General features: G+C 37.2%; 1 protein-coding gene across 6 annotated transcripts in view; it reads right to left on the bottom strand.

Moving 5' to 3' along the window:
* Window positions 1–19880, bottom strand: part of TENM2 (teneurin transmembrane protein 2) — an 869909-nt gene that overhangs the window by 128093 nt on the left and 721936 nt on the right. The gene's annotated exons all lie outside the window — the stretch shown is intronic.

Below are 19880 nucleotides of genomic sequence, written 5' to 3' on the forward strand. Positions count from 1 at the left end.
CTGGCAGCAGCATCTTGTTCCTCAGTAGCAGAAATTAAATCTGGAGCAGGCCCATCTTCCCCTGCCAAGATTGCATCCCTGAGGTCACTTCCCCTTAAGTTGGAAGCAACCTTAGCATATCATGGAGTCCAATCCACTGCTGAGAGCAGAATCTGCTAATACATTAATACACCTCATCTAGATGAGATTTTGTTTTTCTTACATTCATAGTAAATGATAATTGTTCTATGAAATATAAAATATTTATTTAAAGACAAGCCTATTCTCTTGATAGCCTGGAGAATTACTTTGCAATAATGGGAGACAAGAATTGATCACAGGAGCCTGCAGCATAATTATACACATCACCGAGCCAAATGAAAACATTTTTAAAAATGGGTTTACAAGATATCAGGGCATTCAGCATTTTCCCGTGAATGAACCCAAACCTTGTGATATACTTACAGAAACTTTTAGGTAGCTCACAAGATTTCAAGTGATGTGAAGGATAGGTCTCTAAGGGTATCACAAATGATTGCAAAGTATTTGGGGACTAAATTTTTGCTGACTTCCCATAGACTTTGGCTACACATGGCTTTACACATCATGCTTAACTATAATAAGATTTTCTTGCTTTAAGCCAATGGTGGGATTCAGCTGGTTCGTACCACTTTGGCAGAACCAGTAGCTAATTTTTTTTGTATTATATTTTTTATTAATTTTTTTACAAGCATAAGTCACTCTATAATTGGTAAACAGTGTGTTGTCTGGGTTGCATTTGTAAAGACACTCCTTAACAATTGATTTCTATAGTCTGTATTCTATATATTAATTTTAGTTGATTTCCTCTTTCCCCAAAACAGCCTTTTTTGCAAACATTGAGTTAATACAATTCTTATTGTTTTAATAAATGACAATTTAGTATATATTTTTTCCAATATTCCTAAATAATAATCATCATATTAGTTTGTTTCTTTTCTTTTCAGTCATTTGGATTGCCTTATCATCGATCCTGTTACAATCCTTATTTTAGTTTATTTCTCCCGCCAAATTCTAAATATTCTTACTGGTAAAGGTTTTCTCAGCGATTAGTTACATTTACGTTGACAGACTTAATTCTATTTTTTCCACATAAGCCATCTCACATTTTTACGTTTCTTAAGTAATGGATAAAAGAGTAAAAAGAAAGGGGAAAAGAAGAAAAAGAAATAAAAAATAAAAAGAAGAGAAGAAAGCATGAGTAACGGAACATAAGAAATAACATACTACTTAGAATATATATCCCTCCTAGATTAATAGTAGTTAAGAATATATTTAATCTTTAGACATTCTATTCAATAGGTCTAGTCATCTAGTCATCTAATCCCTTAATTCTGATTCAAAGCATTATATATATATATATATATATATATATATATATATATATATATATAATATAATCTTGAATTCAATCACATTTAAGTATCTAAAACATTTCATCCGTCTCAATTTTTTTCTATTTCTTTAATGATATTCAAACACATGTTTCTTTTTTAAGAATTCTCTCTGATATGTCCCATCATCTATTTTCTTGGTTTCCATCTTAATCTTTTTTCTTTGCCCAGAATCTTTCTTAATCAATGTAGAACCAGTAGCTAATTTTTTGTTGCCCAGGCCCAGAATGGATTTCCGGAAGCGGCATCCACACAGAGAACTGTTGTTCACATATTTGAATCCCACTACTGCTTTAAGCTTACTCTGTTATGGGAATCCAAACACTGAGATTATAAACCATGACTTGTGGTTTCGGGTAATATGTAAATGAAACAACTCTGACTTATTCAGCCATCCATTATGAAAGAGGATACTACTGAATATAGCATGATAACTTCAGTCTTGATTCTTTATTACAATTATGAACAAAGATGAGGATATAGTTTTCATCCCCACCTGTCTAGTCCTAATCTTCCAATGTGAAAATGAATGCTTATGAAAACCAGGGCTTTGAAATATACAGTCAGAACTCAGAAGCAATTGGATACAGTTCTTTGTCAGAATCTTTTCATCGCTATAGGAGGGATGTGAGAGAGGAAAGGATCCTCATTGTATATTAAAGGTGCCCAGAAAGATATAGTGCAGGCATGTCAAACTGCCAGCTCATGGGCCGGATGCGTCACACCAGCAATGGGGAAAAATCGTGATACATCGTGCGACATCACATGTTTCCCCCCCCCGATCATTTATATACTACTGTGTTTCCCCAAAAATAATATCGGGTCTTTCTTATTTATTTATTTATTTATTTATTTAGTCTCCAAAAGAGGCACTAAGTCTTATTTTCAGGGTGTGTGTGTGTGGATGTCTTTTCCACTCACCTCCAGCACCAACAGCACCACCCAGCCAGCCCACTTCTTTTGCGACCGAAGGAGCAGCTTCATTCTGCAGCTCAGAATGGAGCTTGGGCCTGCATTTTGCAGTCAGGCCTTTCTGGAAGGCCTTTGCAGCCAAGAACTGAGCAATGGATTCAATCCATAGTTCAGTTCTCGGCTGCAAAGGCCTTGTGGAACCGAACTATGGATTGAATCTATAGCTTGGTTCTCAGTTGCAGAAGCTTTCTGGAAAGGCTTGACTGTGAAATACAGGCCTGTGGACACTGGAGAAGAGGTGGTCTGGCGAGGAGAGGCCTGGCCTAACTTGATTTTTAGGTGTGTGCCTCACCCCAAAATTAGGGCTTATTTTTGGGATAGGGCTTATATTAGGCCCACCCCCCAAAATCCAGCTAAGTTTTATTTTCGGGGTAGCTCTTACTTTCGGGGAAACATGGTATAATCGCTTGATTTGGATTAATGAAAACAGAATTCAACACATAAAGTGAAAAATTTTAAATGTGCTTTCATAGAATTACTCCCAATATCTCTTTTGCTGCCCTACATAAAGAAATACAGACTGTATGCTTACTGGACATGGTGCACGTACACTTTCCATTATTCGGTTTGTGATTTTTAAAATATGTCCAAAATATTGCTTATGATTGTGAATACAAATACAGAAAGAATAAAATTGGCTGAACAATAGAAAGGAATTTCTGTAGTAAAGTCTGAATGCATTATGTAATAGAAGTTTTACTTAGCCAATTGTTTCTAACAAGCTTCCTTACCATGCTTGTTATATATTTAAACAATTATATAGATTATCAATATCTGTATTGTGAATTGCCAATATGTGTATATGTGTATTTTATAAAAAATGTATATATTTTTTGCTTTTTCCTTGTTTATTTAATAAACCATTTTTACAACCAAGCAAAATTCATTTCTGCCCTTTTAAACAAACAATTGATTTTTTTTAATCAATTTATCAATTCATTTAAGTATGAAAAGTTCCATGAGGGACCAAGAGAATCAAAGTTTAAACACAGAGAAAGAAAAAAGGAGCTATGGGCTGTTTAGAGACAGAACAAAGATAAATTAAATTCCAAATGAAAGTAAATAGCTGATTACTTATTTTTCAATCTTACTAAAAAGTTGCCACATTTTAAATGATTTTTCCCATTGACATTTTGCTAGATAGTCTTTGAATCAGTCTCATCTGAAAACTGGCTTTTCAGCTAACTGCAATATTGTAACCTAATAACTTTGGGATGCAAAATTATCACAAATGTTCACAAGAAGTTCTATATATAATTCCCAATGTTCTCCTTTAGGACAGGGGTCTCCAACCCCTGGGCCTTGAACCGGGACTGGTACCGGCCTGCAGCCCATTGGGAACTGGGCCATGCAAGTGGCAGGCAAGCGCGTGAAGGTTCATCTGCACATGTGCAAGATTAGGTTGTGTGCACAAAACCATCCCCTCCCTTCCGCCACCACTGCCTATCTGTGGAGCCAGAAAGATTGGGGACTGCTGCTATAGGACAATGTATGAAACAATATTATTACATTAATTAAAACCAAGCATGTTTAAGAACTGCTTCTGGTTATCAACCAACCATATGCTTAAGATCCCAGACAGAGGCACAATACAATAATGCAAAACATCCCTCTAACTTCTATAAATCATAGGTCTCCAAAATCCTAGACTGATACAAAGCTATACAAAATAATTTGTAAAAGGTTGAACAAAAGTTTAAAAATTGGAGAAACACTGCAAAGAAATAATAGAAGACACAAATCAGGATTCAACTTACCATATTTTTATGCACTGGCAGCACTGCTGTTACTACTAATGTGTGCAGATCCTGGGGGTGTGAGAAATCAAAATCTGTTGCACAAAAAATGGTGTGGAAACGTCTCTGGCCAAATAGATGTTTTTCTTTCTACATATTTTTTTAAAACAGTTTTATATTATTCTCCCTCCCTCTCTTTCTCTCTCTCTCTCTCTCTCTCTCTCTCTCTCTCTCTCTCTCTCTCTCTCTTTTTCCATCCATCTACCTTCTTCTGCCAGGATCTTGCCCGGAAATACCTTGGGAATAGTATTGCTATTTTAGTTTATATAAAACACAGATGTGCTATTTCTTATGTTATCTTATGCATTGTCACATTATAATTGATGTCTTTTATACTTTGACTTTTTCTATATCAGCTTCTCAGCACTGTGCAGAGCACTGTGTGTCTATTGATGTCTGATTTGTCTGAATGCCAAGCTTCCATTAATTTTCTAGACTTTCTGGATTTAGTTTGCTCACACAATTTTCCAGCTGAAATTATGGTTGAGTCTGTCTGTTTGAAATTAAAGAGTTTTCAAAATGTTTTCTGACTGCTAGTTGGTGTTCATGCTACTCTTCTACCTGTTTTTCCTACATAGTGGCTCCAGAAACCAACACCCAGACAAGTAGGGATTAACAACAGAAAAATAATTAAGCAGAAAGCAATACTTTAATCAAAGTTAGATGGGCAAAAATTTCCGGATATAATACAGAATTGGAGAAATGGGAAAAAATATGGGAAATAAACATAAAATTGACTATGTCGGCGGCATTCAAGGAAAACCAGTTGAAGATGTTTTACAGATGGCATCTTCCACCAGCAAAGCTTGCCAAGATGTTCCAGAACAATTCACCAACATGTTGGAAATGTAAAAAAGTACATGGAACATATTATCATTTATGGTGGACATGCCCAGTTGTGAAAAAATACTGGACTAAAATAAGAAGATGGATCAAATAAATAATAGACCAACCCATAGACTGGAAACCAGAGATCTTTTTGCTGGGTATTTTAAACAGAAAATATAGTAAAGAAATAAGGTACTTAATTCTACATATAACAACGGCAGCAAGAATAGGATACGCACAGTTCTGGAAAAATGAGAATATACCATCAGAGGAAGAAGTGATAAGAAAAATCCTGGACTTGTGAGATGGACAAATTAACAAAAGAGATAAAAGAAAAGGAAGACACAGAGTACTAAATATGGAACAAGTTGTATGACTGGTCGGAGACTAGAAATAATAGAGGAGAATAAATGTGGAAAGGTCAAAAGTGGAAAAATGTGTGTATAATAATGTATAGTAATAATAATATGTATTATTCTTAGTATGAAGTATAGTATGAAGGAAGAAAAATGCAAATAAGAAACAATGGGATAACAAGGACAAATATATCTAAAGAAGAATAAGGGGGGAAAATATAAATAATAGATTACCGTTACGAAATTGCTGTTTAAAAAAAAAAGGAGGAGTATACACTGTGTGTGTATGTGTGTTATGTCTTGTTTTGTTTTGTTTTGTTGGTTTAAAAAATAAAAAAAATATATAAAAATACTTTAATCAAAGAACCATCAATGAGAAAATCATACCCCTGCCATATTGGTAGGACAAGCACATGGCATATTCATTAGTAATAATGACATTATCTAACTGGGTAATGAAACAAGTGCAAGCAAACAACCAAGCTCAGAGAGAACCAAGTATTCCACCGTTCAATCTTGAGCTACATATATTCTCTTTTTTTGTGATAATCAGAAATATGTAGGTTGATATTATAACAAAGAATCAGTTAGCAAGAAGCAATAGCAATTGCAGTTCCTTCTATGATGTCAATTAAGCAATTCAATGGACCTAACATTCACACCTTTGTTTTCCCTCTGCCCCACATTTTTTTGGTCAATTTCTACCAGAACAAAGAAAGCAGCAACACAGTCCATTTGTTTTCCCCATGCTGATGTAACTTTTAAAAACAGATCTAAACAAAAAATATATTCTGAAATCAATGCTGTATTTCAGAATTTACAGGGAACAGAAAACAAGGTTTGCTCTTATTATATTATCTGCACTCTGCTGCCATTACTAAATGTCTTTGAAACCAGATCAGCAGGGAATATGGTTGATCAGAATGAAGCTGCTTTTCTGTTGTCTTGTGTTCTAATTCATTTTTCTCCCCAAGCAATAAAATTTAATGTAACACATGCAGGAATTAAAAATAGAATTAAACAAATCAAAACCCAAATCATGAGTGCTTTACATGATGCAAATATTTTTTTTTAAAAAAATAAATCCTTTCATTAAAGCTGAGTGATAAGCAAGCATTCTGCCTGCTGCCATAAGTCTTTGCACTATTTGATGCTAATTTCTTTATTGGCTCCCAAAGGGTAATAGGATTAGAAAATCCTAAACACACATTCTGTCCTGTTTCATTAAAGGGAAAAGCAAAGATGTCTTTTGGTGGATACTCACAATGTACTGAAAAGTGGATGGTAATGTGTTGAAAGAACTAAATACCCCTTTCCAGAATTCCCAGTAGTGAAAACAAAATAATGTTTTCTCATCTGCTCCAATGTCCCTTTGCTTTTATGGGAATTACAATAATCTATGAAAGTTACTCTTTTTGCATTTGCACATTCTGAATTTGCAAAAGCTAAAAATATCATCTTAAAATCCTTCCTTGTGGAACTCCCTCTAGAAAAGGCTCAAGAAATCACTTCATTTAAGTTTGTATTTTGATGTTATAAATCAAACAAACACTAGCTACTAAAGAAAAAAAACAGGTTCTAAACAAGTAGAAAGATTATTTTCTATTTTTCCTTGCTTTTTAAAAATTCAGTCTTTCTGGGAAATAAGTGACATTGTTTTTCTAATAAAGATAGATAGATAGATAGATAGATAGACAGACAGACAGACAGACAGACAGACAGACAGACAGACAGACAGATATTGCAGGATTCAGGGCTTTTTTTCTCATAGAACACCCAGAACGGAGTTCCGGCACCTTTTTTGGATGGAACCTTGTAGGGTAGGCAAGGTGGGTTGTATGACGTGTGTGAGTTCCGGCACCTTTTTTTTTTTTTAAAGAAAAAAAGCACTGGCAGTATTCCAAATAACATGATCGCCAATGTCTGATAACGGATATAGCACAAGAAGAAGAAATAATTTAGGTTAATAATTCTCTGAAATGGACCAATGTTATACATCTAACTGTATTCTTTTCCAGCTCCAAACTCCTGCAAATAACAGGCTCAAAACTGTTGTAAAATTCCATAGGGAAAATTAACATGTACATTCCAGAAATGTATTACAATATTGCTCACATGTAATAGTTACTAATAGTGTTGCCATTAAGTGTGTACCTAAACAAAAACTTAACCATTTCTTTTCTCATATGTCTTAGTTTGAACTAATTCAAAATTGAATACCAGTTAAATTAAAACCTTAATTTAATAGAATAATTGGGTAGTAAGTGTCTTTGTTACATCCAAATTTCTGTTAAATCCAAACTGACTTAATATATTTTCTTTGTGTAATTAATATAGCTAGTCCTCGGTTGACAACAGCAGTTGGGACCAGAATTGACATTGCTAAATGACACATCATAAAGTGTGATGTCACGGGAATGTGCTGCCACTTGACATTGTTAAGTGATGATTGTCCAGGTTGTAAGTGAGGCCTTTATGTGACTTTTGACTTCCTGCTGGCTTCTCCAATGAGGGAACATTGGCACTGTGGTAGCCAGAACTCAGCAACTTAAAACCAGTCATAACTTCCACTTGTTCAGTACTATAAGTTTAAACAATCACTGAATGAGTGGTCATTAGATGAGGACCACCTGTACTTCATGCTATTTATGTTAATTTATAACAATGTAATTATGTGATGATGCAAATTACACAGATTACAATGTTCAGACCACTATGGAAACTTTATCTTGGGGGAAAGCCCATTGTTGTACCTACCAACTTTATCCCTGAACCCCACCCTGAATCCCAATACCTATATCGATCCTACTTTTCCCCTACCCTTATAAAACTTAATAAAATATTGTTAAAAAAAAGAATGAGGTCTGAAATAAAATCTTGTCTTTTGAGTCCACAGTCTGTGAGAACATGGATCTATGTATTTCCATATTTTTCTTTTATATGAAGCAATTATTTAGAGTGAACAGAAGGGTCCATATGCCCATAAAGATCCATGATTGCCATGGGGCATGAACCACTCAAAAGACTAGTAAATATCAGTCCAGCAATATAAAAAGCTGTGGAACTCTCAGCATCTTCTCTAAGAGCTTACGCCTTAGCTCAAGGATAAAGATTTAATGAGAGAAACATTGATAGTAGGCACTAGAATTGCTACACAATTCAATAATAATAATAATAATAATAATAATGATGATGATGATGATGGTGATGATGGTGATGATGTTGGAAGGGACCTTGGAGGAAATCCTATACCATTTCAGATAAATGGTTGCCCAATCTCTTCTTAAGAACTTCCAGTATTGGAGCATTCACAATTTCTGGAGGCAGGTTGTTCCACTAATTAATTGTTCTAACTGTCAGGAAATTTCTGCTTAGTTCTAGGTTGCTTTTCTCTTTGATTAGTTTCCACCAGTGGTGGGATTCAGCCAGTTTGCACCAGTTTGTCAGAACCGGCAGCTAATTTTTGTTGCCTGGGCCAACAATGGACTTCCAGAAGCGGCATCCACATAGAGAACTGGTTGTTCACATATTTGAATCCCACTACTGGTTTCCACTCATTGCTTCTTGTCTTGCCTTCAGGTGCTTTGGAGAGTAGCTTGACTTCCTCGTCTTCATGGCAGCCCCTGAGATATTGGAACACTGCTATCGTGTCACCTCTACTCCTTCTCTTCATTAAACTAGAAATACCCAATTCGAGCAACCGTTCTTTATATGTTTTAGCTTCCAATCCCTTAATCATTTTTGTTGCTCTTCTCTGTACTCTTTCTAGAGTCTCAACATTTTTTTTACATCATGGTGACCAAAACTGGATGCAGTATTCCAAGTGTGGCCTTACCAAGATGTTATAAAGTGGTATTAATACTCCACGTGATCTTGATTCTATCCCTTGTTAATGCAGCCTAGCACTGTGTTGGCTTTTTTGGCAGCTGCAGCACACTGCTGGCTCATATTTCAATGATTGTCCACTAGGTCTCCAAGATCCCTCTCACAGTTACTACTACTGAGCCAGGTACCACCTATACTGTACCTGTGCATTTGGTTTTTCTTGCCTAAATGTAGAACCTTGCTTTTTTCACCATTGAATTTCATTTCATTTCATTCATATCCAGTTCATCAAAGGAACTGCAAGATCGGGAAGTTGGATAAACTAATAGGATCATCATAGGTTGCTTCAAATCTGCCTTTCTTTATCCCCCCAATTTTTATCAACTGTTGCAGGAGGAACTCAAAACTAGACAAAACTAGATTAACATAATCTGAGGCAGTTATAGAAGGTAAGGGGTTTTTTTTTTGCGGGGGGAGTGGCGGCTCTCTTTCACTGCTTCAGCCCAGGCTGGTTTTAGGAATCACTATTTGATGAACAATTGTGCCACTCATTCTGTGACTTTGACTTAAGTGACAAATGAATAGACTGCATTTTCAGCCAGTAACATAACCACTGAAATAAACATGAGACAGAGCAGATAACCTACACTAATATTAGAAGAAAATGTGCCAGACAGCACACATATATACACACAAAGAAGGTTAAAGTTCTTTTTATAGCTCAGATTAGTATCTTTTCTCATTTTTTAAATCTTAGTAAAAAGCATTCAGTTTGATTCCTGTTTATATATATTCCTGTAGTATGCATATTCTAGATTTTTCATCGAGGAATTATTATTACTTCATTAATGTTAAAATAGTTAGAGAATTGTATGATATTAAATTCCTACAGAAAATAGTTTTACACAAAATACTCAAATATTTAAAAGGTTTATTGGCAACAAGTTTTAAAGCTCTGAACTTCTTATGTGATTTAATAGCATTGGACATTCTAACACCAGATTTAATTTCCACAGTTAAAATACCTCTGTCATTTTGTCTCTGACAATATCATGCAATTTGCTCACTCACTGAAACAGGTGCTTGACACCACAGGTATAAAATAACACAGAAAATGACATTGTTGAAACATTAATGGTTGGCTGTTGCAGTGAATACACTTCAGAACACCAAACTAGGGCTGTCCTTTCAATAGCTAGATAAGCAGCTTGAGCAAACCTAACCCCCCCCTCCTCTTTTGGGGGGCAAGGGTTATACAGATTCTGGAATTGGCAACAGAATCAATATAGTTCATGTAGAAATTCCACCAAAGGAAAGAAATACTCTGATTTAGGTCAGGAAGTCATTTACAGATATCTGCAGGATGCACGTCTTTGAAGTCCTGGATGAAATGCAAGATGTATGACTGAAAAATAAATTTATTGCTTTTTCAAAGTGGACTAGAAAAGAAATAAGGTCATATATATTCCACCCTGATGGCTGAAAAGAAGAGGGGGGAGGTAAACCTTACAGTATGCTGTAGCAATTTCTAATCATGACTAGAAGCACATACTAAGGAATGTGAAAGAAAATTGATATTCATACTGAAATGTGTTGTACCATCTCCTGGAACATAAATTGTTTTTATTCTTTGTAAAGCCTGCATATCATTAATTATGTTTATCATACAAGCGGATAGAAAGATTTTCCCCCAGAGCAGACAGAAGTTAAAGAAAATGAAGGATACTTCAGTAGATCAGAAAGTTTAAAGATTTAAGTTACTCTTTAAAGAATCAGGTTTTGAAAAGATTCAATTATTAAACTATTCTCTCTCTCTCTCTCTCTCTCTCTCTCTCTCTCTCTCTCTCTCTCTGCTTAAATACTAATTTATGCAACAATCATTCTGAATTTGTAGATCACAATAATGAGAAATATATATATAATAGATTTGCATTTATAATATGAAATAGAGTGTTTAAAAATTCTAAGACTGAATTATTAATATAATGACAAAATAATCTAGAAGAATAGAAATACCAACAGAGGAGGATTGTTGGCTGCAAGAGCCAATGCATCACCTGTAACAGCTGCGATATATATATATATATATATATATATATATATATATATATATATATATATATATATATATAAACTCTATCCCCTATGGATAGAGGAGGATGAGGTAATGATCTCTTTTGACGTCACCTCACTCTTTACCTCTATCCCCCAAGATCTGGTGGTCTCGGTAATAAAGGACTGACTACAAGACGAGCAGGAACAACATCTCGATTCTCTCAATACCAACGACCTTATACAGCTGTTATCCCTGTGCCTGAAAACATACTTTACTTTTCAGGGCACTATATATGAACAAATAAAAGGGACCCTGATGGGATCTCCCATCTCAGGTGTTACAGTGGTTAGAGGCGACTGTAATGGCTAGGTACCACCCCAAATTTTGGGCACACTACATGGATGACACTTTTGTACTTATCAAAAGACAAGACAGCATCAAATTCCTGGAGCAGTTGAATTCTATATACCCGGACATCCAGTTTGTGGCAGAAGAAGAGACCAAGGCACACTTGTCTTTTTGAATGTACTAGTTAGTCGGCGTTCTAACTGCACATTGTGTACATCCATCTATCGTAAACCCACTCATACAGACAAAATGCTACACTACAGGAGTAATCATCCTGTAGCACACAAAATTAGTTGTGTTAGGACTTTATTCAAATGAATCAACTCCCACTGAAGCACAGGGAGAGTCAAAATTGAAGAGAGAAAACATCTATATTGCACCTTTAGGCTTAATGGCTACCCCATGGAATTTGTGAGACGTTACATCAGACCATGTCAACCCCACAGGGCCCAACTTTCCAGAGCAACGACGACACCGACCACACGGATAACTTTACCTTACATCTGTGGTGTTTCCAAAGCCACAGCACGGCTGCTGGCCCCCCACAATATGACCATTGCCCATAGACCAGAGCAGACCTTAAGAACCAAGATCATGCCTCCCAAAGAGCCTCTCTCCAACGGTGAACAGTCTTCCATAGTCTATAGAATTAATTGCAGAAACTGCCCCTGCAATTACGTTGGGGAAACAGCTAAAAGGCTCAGGACTAGGGTCCACGAACATGAACTGGCAATCAAACGGCAGGAGCAGCACTCACAAGTGTGGGCTCACATGGCCGATCTGAACCACACATTCGATCTGGAAAACGTGCAGACCATATCTCGTGAGACCACTAAGGGTGACCGCCTTCTTAAAGAAGCCTGGCTTTCAGATGAGAATTCCATCAACTGCCATATAGACCTCCTACCAGCATACCAGACTCTCAGAAGGTGGGAGGTAATCTATGGAGTAAATGGCCACCCCACATGGTGCAAAAGCAAGACCATGGCTTTACAAATGGGGAAGCTGCGATCCCTAGGGAGGACAGCGAACCGGCAAAAGAGGAGGGGGGCCGGATGACACCACAATGAGATAGCAACTGGCAGGACTGGAGTGACAGGGCTGCAGGTGAGGCGGCAAGAGTTGCTATGGGAGGAGATGACAAACTAATGAGGTGTCAAGATTGGGTGTTGGATACGGACACGCGGAAGTGGCTCAGAAGGAGAGACAAAAAGGGGGGGAATATGAAGCAGGAACATCTGAATAGTGGCTCTTTGCATGATCGGGGAGAGGGAGCTACGGATGAAACAATGGCGGCCTTGGGAGAGGATGACAACCCCACAAGGTGTTTGAAATGCAGAGTGAGAGATCGCTCCAAAATGAGAGGGAGGAGAGATAAGGAGCAGAAATGGCTTGACAGCTGCCCCCCCCCAGGCATCTGCACACATGCTAGAAAAGTGATGGAGGATTGGAATACAATTATCAAGTCCACCAACAAGCTGCCGGATGCGAATCAACCTAGCACATTGCAGATTAACATAACTAATGGACCAATGACATGCTCGAGAAGCCGGAAGCTGAGACAGGCAGCTAATCACCTAGCATTCTAACTCTGATCATGTCAATAGTTTGGCTGACGAAAGCTCAGTAACTCTTTTACTTATAGGCTTGTTTGTATTAAACGGTCCTGTTTATTTTTATCCTGGTGTTCGTTTTTCTATATTTTTATTGACACACACACACACACACACACACACACACACACACACAAACTCACACACACACACAAACATAAATTTCTTTTTCTGACAAAGAGTTAAAGAATTAAATTTGTAAATGCTTCGCAGTTGCGACTTGAGCCTGCTTAATGCCCCTAGTTGGGGGGCTGCAAGACAAAAGAGATTGTAAAAAGTAGAACTGCAGTATAGCAGTTAAAATGCCAAGGTGTAATCAATCAGACTGATCTATTTGAAAAACTTCCTGTTTGTATGTATGTATGTATGTATGTATATGTATATATATATATTAGCCATGTGAGTAAAAATCTGACTCTTGGGTATATCCATGCTATTGTCTCCTTTAGGGGCACGCCCATTTCAGGGCTAGCGAAGTGGCTCAGTGACCGTATCTCCTACTCAGTCAATGGCAGTCCCACTATAGTTAGATCTGCAGAGAAGTTCTTAGAAAGAATCAAGGCCCTCAGGGTGGAGGAGGATGAAGTGATGGTGTCATTTGATGTCACCTCATTCTTCACCTCCATCCCTCGGGACCTTGCAGTAACTGTTCTGAGAGATCAGTTGAAAAAGCAGGAAGAGATCCAACACCGAGACTCCCTACGAGCTGAAGACTTGGTCAAACTTATACAACTGTGTTTGATGATGTATTTCACTTTTCAAGGTGTTACATACGAACAGATGAAAGGCACACCCATGGGCTCCCCTATATCCAGTGTGATAGCAGAGGCGGTTCTCCAACAACTGGAATGTGAGGCTATGACCCAATACCAGCTCAGGTTTTGGGCTCGGTATGTAGACGACACATTTGTCGTCGTTAAACGATGCCATAAAGCTAACTTTATGGGAATATTAAATTCGGTTTATCTGGATATTAAGTTTACAATGGAGGAAGAGAACCAGGGCTCGATAGCCTTTCTAGACGTGTTGGTCTGACGTTCATCAGATGGATCTATAAACACAAAGGTCTATCGTAAGCCCACCCACATGGATCGAATCCTCCATTATAACAGCAACCACCCAGTATCCCATAAAGTTAGCTGCATCAAAACGCTGTTTAAGTGTATGCACTCACACTGCAGCACGGTAGAGTCTAAAGTGGAAAAGAGGAGACACCTTTACCGCATTTACTGACTGAATGGATATCCACTGAGGTTCATTAGACGCCACAGTAGGATATCTGAACCCCGGGGCAATCAACAGAAAGAAGAACTTCAGACACAGACAACACACATTTCCTTGCCATACATCAATAACGTTTCCGAGGCAATGACCAGACTGTTGGCCCCCCACAACATAAAGGTGGCCCATAAGCCCAACCAGACATTGCGCTCAAAGATTATGCGCCCCAAAGACCCAATCCTCACCACAGAAAGATCAGCGGTGGTGTACAAAATTGATTGCATGGATTGCCGAAGCAACTATGTGGGTGAAACGTCAAAAAGGTTGAAAACTTGCCTACATGAGCACAAACTGGTGATTAGGAGGGGTGAATAGTACTTGCAAATCTGGTCACACATGGCTAAACACGATCATCGCTTTGATTTTGACCACACACAAGTTTTAGCTAGTGATGCCACAAAAGGGGGCCATTTATTGAAAGAAGCCTGGTTCTCGGGGAAGGATTCTGTCAACTGGCATATAGAGATGTGTTCGTCATAACAAACACTAAGGACATGGCATATGAACCGGTATTCTAATCACTGGAGAAGATCGGAACGTGAGTTGTATGAGCGAGGGAGGAATGCTACATCTATTCCCCCATATGATTGAACAAATGGGGTCTTGAACCCCCCCCCGCAAACCACGTGTATCCATTCAACTCCTGGTCAGTGACAATGGGGTAATTCCCCAGTGAGTAGAACTGGCGGATATACAATAACAACTAGATTGCGCCAGAGAAGAGGGAGGGATTCTCTACTGGTCGATTTGATAGGAGAACAGGGGGCAACGAGCAGTGAATACCCACTATCATGGCAGAAGAATCCCTTGGTGGAGAAAAAGGAAAAGGGATTTGAATGGAACGAACAAAATATTGACCAGCAGCAAATGGAATGGTGGAGTGCCGTTGTTAACACAGTGAAAAGGAATAGCCCTCATGAACAAAGGGGGAGAGATGTCGGATTGGATGATAAACAAGCTGGGATGGCGTGTATGGAAGGAGATAAGAGGGTGGATATTGTAGAATGGGGTGAGACACCTAGGTTACGATCACTAATGGTGAGGAGGACTGATCGTAACTCAGTCGAGACACATAAAGGGGATAGAAGAAAATTGAATGACCCGCACCCCCCACCTAGCAAGGAGAGTTGTGCACAGGGAGGTGGGAAAATAGAAATGATTACCACAAGAAAGAGAGGGGAAAGGATCCTTTCTAGCCCCAGAGTTAACAATGGAGGTATGCATGACAGAGTATGGAGGGGATCGGAAAGAACCGCATGCTGACGTGAGAGATGCACTCAGAACTCAGCATGGTCAGCTGGGACCGGTTACACGATCTAGAAGCTGGATAGAGGCAATCAGAGACTGTATATAAGCTTCTCCCAATGACTGCTTTTTTAAACCCTGATGATGTCGGGAGTACCCGACGAAAGCTAGGTTTGGTTTATTAAATATTTCCTATTTTTTCTCTTGGTGATCATTATTTGTTTGTTTTTATAGCATATATATAACTTAGTTTGGTAGAGCCAGAATGTCGCTACCATTATTTTGCAAATTGTCTGTATCTATGGTGATTTCAATTATCTATATCTTCTATTTTAAATTCCTACTGATTTGTCCTTTCACTATTCCAATTTTCTTCTTCCATTTCTCTCTCTCTTTCTCTCTCCCTCCATTCCTCCCTCCCTCCCCCCCCTCTGTTTTGAGTATCAATCGGGAGGAACTGTTGATTTACTTAAAGTATTTTTAACTGCCTTTAATCTTAAACAAATATTATACAACCAAATATGACAGAATATTAAAAACCAAGTGCAGTCCATGCACAAGAGAGTATAGGCATTTAACTATAGTAAAGCTCCAATGGGGAATTGACTAAAGCAATGACAATGGCAGCTGGGCTGTCCATGCCCCAAAACAGCTAGCTGTTGAAATTGCTAGACCTAATTAAAAGTAAAATAAAACACCTGTGCTTTTATTATCTTCATGGCTGCCTAACTACATTACATTAGTCAGTATCACTCATCCATTGAGACAACAAAGATTTGAACAATGGATATAAGGTCTTATATGACAAAGAATTAGCAGAATCAATTAAAAACTCAATGGTTTCAATATGCCATAGTATTATTGAGAATTCATATAGCAGGTGACTGATACATCTCACCTAAAAATGCAGAAAATCCCAATTTGGGGTTGCCTGAACAACTTAATTATTTTACTAGCAATATATCCTGGAACTTATCCTGAACTCAATAGGCCACATGAAGCTTTATGGACAGCTGGTTTGTACTATCTGATGCACAATTATTTCACAAAAATAGACATGTGGCACTTCCATAAATCAATCACAGTGGAAAGAAAACTATTTTTTCTAATCTTTATACATGAAATCAAAATACATTTTCAGTTATAGGAAAGCCTTGATGGCCGTGGCACAAATTTGCAACAGCTAGTCTCTATCCTAAGCCTATGTAAACAGACACCAGCCAAAGGCACTTCATCATTTACTACAAACGCAAAATTGTGTCTCCATATTTAGTTTCCTCTAGCAAAATTATAGCAGTTGACTGTTACTTTATCGCTTGCATTAGGACAGCAGTGTCTACTACATCTGGAGAATACAAAGTAGATCACATGGCACAAGCAATGATGCTTGACATTGCCTTGCTATCTCTGTCTCCTAGCATCTGCTGTCTGGGGTAGCCATCTCACTTTGATTAATATTAGGGCCAGCCTTCCACTCAGGGCAATTGTGTTACTCAGCCTTCCACTGAGCATAGATACCTCACATGTTTTCCAATACAAAGGAAGCTACAACATTACCCATATCAAACATGTTTTCATGATGATTAGGCAGCCTTACAAAGCTAACAAACAAACAACTTGGTTTCTATTGTTTTAGTAGAAGTCACATTTCTATTTTTATCTAACCATGTTGATTTTTCTCACTTTCTTCTGGATTAGATTGAAAAGTTAGAAACAGGGAATTGAAGGTTTTTGATGTTCTCTATCATTGCCACTGAGCCATTTTTGCTGAATTGCTGCCTTTGTCAGAGACTGTACTTTTCCTCTTTCTCTTTCTCTCTCTCTTTTTAATCTTCAAATCCTATTCCATCTCTTCCAGAAATTGTTTCTGCTTTTATTGCTATTATTGCCATTACTTTAAGAAAAGCAGTTAGGGGTAAAAAAGTCTTTGATACAAAGAGCAATCTAATAGGACAAAACTATCCAGCGGTGCTGAGAGTAAACCTGCTGTCTTCTGGGCAAAGGCATAGATATAGGATATAGAAAAAATTGCAAACAATAGTCTTGATGAAGTATAAAGGCCCTCCCCACAAAGGAAATCCAGTATAATTTTAAAATATCTACAAGGAATGTGTTTTATTCTGAACTATTCAAAACACTATCTACTATAACAGGTTATGGTGTTTTGCATACTAGGCAAGAAATTTAATGGAGAATGGTCAACTGCGAAGGAGTTATAAAAAAAAAGCATAATTTTAACATCCTTTTTGCTGGAAACAAGTATGACACTATCAATCAAATATTCCATATCTGACTAGGTACTGTTTCAAAACATTGAATATAGGAATTGATTTTTTCCTAGCTGTTCTTTTCACACTGTGTATTTATTTCTGTTGGCTTTCACGGATGCATAGTTGAACCCGAGCACAGCTGGTAAAATTCCATCAACATAAGGCAAAATTAAATGATCTTCTCTCTCTTGTAGATCCTTATTCTTTTGGAAAACAGGTTTTTGGCATACATTCTAGGTTCAGAAAAAAAATGTAAACTGTCTCTTCCTGTTCCTAACATCCATATGTTTAATCCTGATGCTCAGTGTGACAGTTGATAGATTCTAATAGTCTGAGCATGGAATATGTGTTATTATCAGCTGTTACATATTGGGTGGATAATTTTATTCAGCTATTCACTATGACTTAGTACCTTTTTGATAGTGAGCTATAAAAAAGGTCATCCCAGTGTATATGAAAATAAGGCCTTTTGTCTCAGTGTACCAATTTGCACTTACCTAAATTTCATTGACCATCCACTCAATGCTATTTCATTAGACATCCACTCAATTAATGAGATCCTTCTGGAGACCTTCACAATCAATTTTTGTTTTAAGTATCCTGAACAATTTAGCATCATCCATAGACCTGGATGGTACACAATTTATCCACATGTTCAGATAATTTATGAACAACTTTAAAAAACACCAGTTTCAACACAGATCTCTGAGACACTAATACAGATTCTTAATACTTCAAAACCTCCTCATGTTTTACTCATCTGTCAAAAATAAATTAAATATTTTCATATTTGGGCTAAAAATCACATAGAATCATTTGAGTAATCAGATCAAAATATATCAATTTTTGGGTGCACAGTAATGTCAAATTAATAGTGCGGTCATATACATGGTTACAAAGAAATAAATACCATTAAATTCAGTAGGGCTTATTCCCAAGTAAAGGATTGTTACCTAAAACCATAAAATCACAAACAAATACAGAAAAAAAACACTTTTAAAAACATAGACATTATCACAAGTTTGCAGAACAAGATAAACCTTTTAGGAACAATGATTGATTAGATGCAAAGCTCAACTAAACTTAAAGTGGTCCTGAAATCAGACCCCCTGGATTAAAAAGAGACCTTGCAGATAAAGAAACCAGCCTGCATCAACTAGAAAAACTGGTTTCAGTAGCAAGTAAACTGTATGCTATAAACCTCAGTATTACCTTGAAATATGTTGAAGACAGACATGTATTCCAATTTAAGTGTCTTTCCCAAAAGGTTTAGCTATCCAAAGAGACTGAGACACCTAAATAATAATAAAGACACAAGTCTGACAAGCACATTTTGTTTCAAAATACAAACAATTAACTGGCAACCGGGTGGTCCTTTTAGAGTCTCCAGTTGCCATTATAATTTCAATTCTTTTTTTTTTTGACTTTTTAATGCTGTGCCAATTTTCTTTAAAAAAGATATTTTGATAAGACTACCCCATTTAGATGGCCACTAGCTGTTATAAAAAAATATGCTGGGAAATTTAATTCTTTGCTAGCATCTATTTACTGATTAGAGTTTTGCAAAGTAGATTGGGCGGACCTAGATAAGAAGATGGAAATGACATAGGGAAGTTACCCCTCCTCCAAAGGTGAGGGAATTCCTATTTTAACTTCAAATTGCACCCAAACTTTTTTTTTATTCCAAGTTAATGAATAAAGATCTGCTGAAGGAAAACACTTGTATTAGGATACTACACAATAGACTTAAATTATTATCAGCTGTTATCTGGGTTCTCCAGAAACAATCTGCACATTGAAGCAAGACAATTAGTAATTTGTGTATAAAGTTCAAAATAGTCCAACAGATCTAAAACAATATGTATTTGTTATTACTTT

Source organism: Crotalus tigris, unplaced genomic scaffold, assembly GCF_016545835.1.
Source record: "Crotalus tigris isolate CLP2741 ecotype Arizona unplaced genomic scaffold, ASM1654583v1 scf7180000017568.12009008, whole genome shotgun sequence".
Lineage (NCBI taxonomy): Eukaryota > Metazoa > Chordata > Lepidosauria > Squamata > Viperidae > Crotalus > Crotalus tigris.